The sequence below is a fragment of the Myotis davidii genome, unplaced genomic scaffold (assembly GCF_000327345.1).
Source record: "Myotis davidii unplaced genomic scaffold, ASM32734v1 scaffold914, whole genome shotgun sequence".
Taxonomy (NCBI): domain Eukaryota; kingdom Metazoa; phylum Chordata; class Mammalia; order Chiroptera; family Vespertilionidae; genus Myotis; species Myotis davidii.
In genome coordinates, this window is record NW_006285484.1 from 892,134 (window position 1) to 892,930 (window position 797).

Sequence of the window (797 nt, forward strand, 5' to 3'; positions counted from 1 at the left end):
CTAAAGGGTTGTCCCCATGGGGTGGTTTAATCCCAGAGGTTTTTGCTTAAGATATGCCAGTCTAATAAGAGATAATTTTACAAGACATTTTGAGGTCAAGGCAGCAGCTGCACCTGGTAAGGGGCGGGGACGTGTGTGTGTTGAAGGAGATTTGCTGTCATATTTTTCTCTACACGTTCTTTCACTAGGTATGAACATAAATACTTTTAAAAATTTCATATTTCAGACCTAATTTTCTAAATGTATTCACAAGTACATTAGTGTGGCCCCCTGCACCTGTATCTGAAAAGCTAACTAGGATAAAGCTTTATAAATAATTTAAAGTTGTCCTATAACAGAATGGTAGGTAGTCCGAAGATTTTCATCTGAAAGGGTGACACTTTCTGCGAAAATCAGGAGCTGTGTCTATTTACAGTCCATTGTTATAGGGAATGCAAACAAAAAAACAAAACACAAACCCTTATTTAACTCTTTGCTGAGCTTTTAAATTACTGTAATTTTCAAAGTGATCTTGGAAACCTATAATATCCATAATATCTTAAAAATTGTAGCAACGCACAACTCGGTATAATTTTCCAAATTAGTATCGTGACTCATGCTTTCAGGAGACATCGCCTGAACGCCTACTGTGTGCTCCGTGCCAGGCAGGCGATGTGTCACAAATCCTGACCAAGTTTTCAGGGAAAAGGGTGCCCGACACAACAAACCCACGAAGGCAAACACAACGCCGAGCTTCAATACTGAGGACAAACGACGCCTGGGCATTTGCTTTTGTGAAAAGTTCCCTCCTAGTCCTG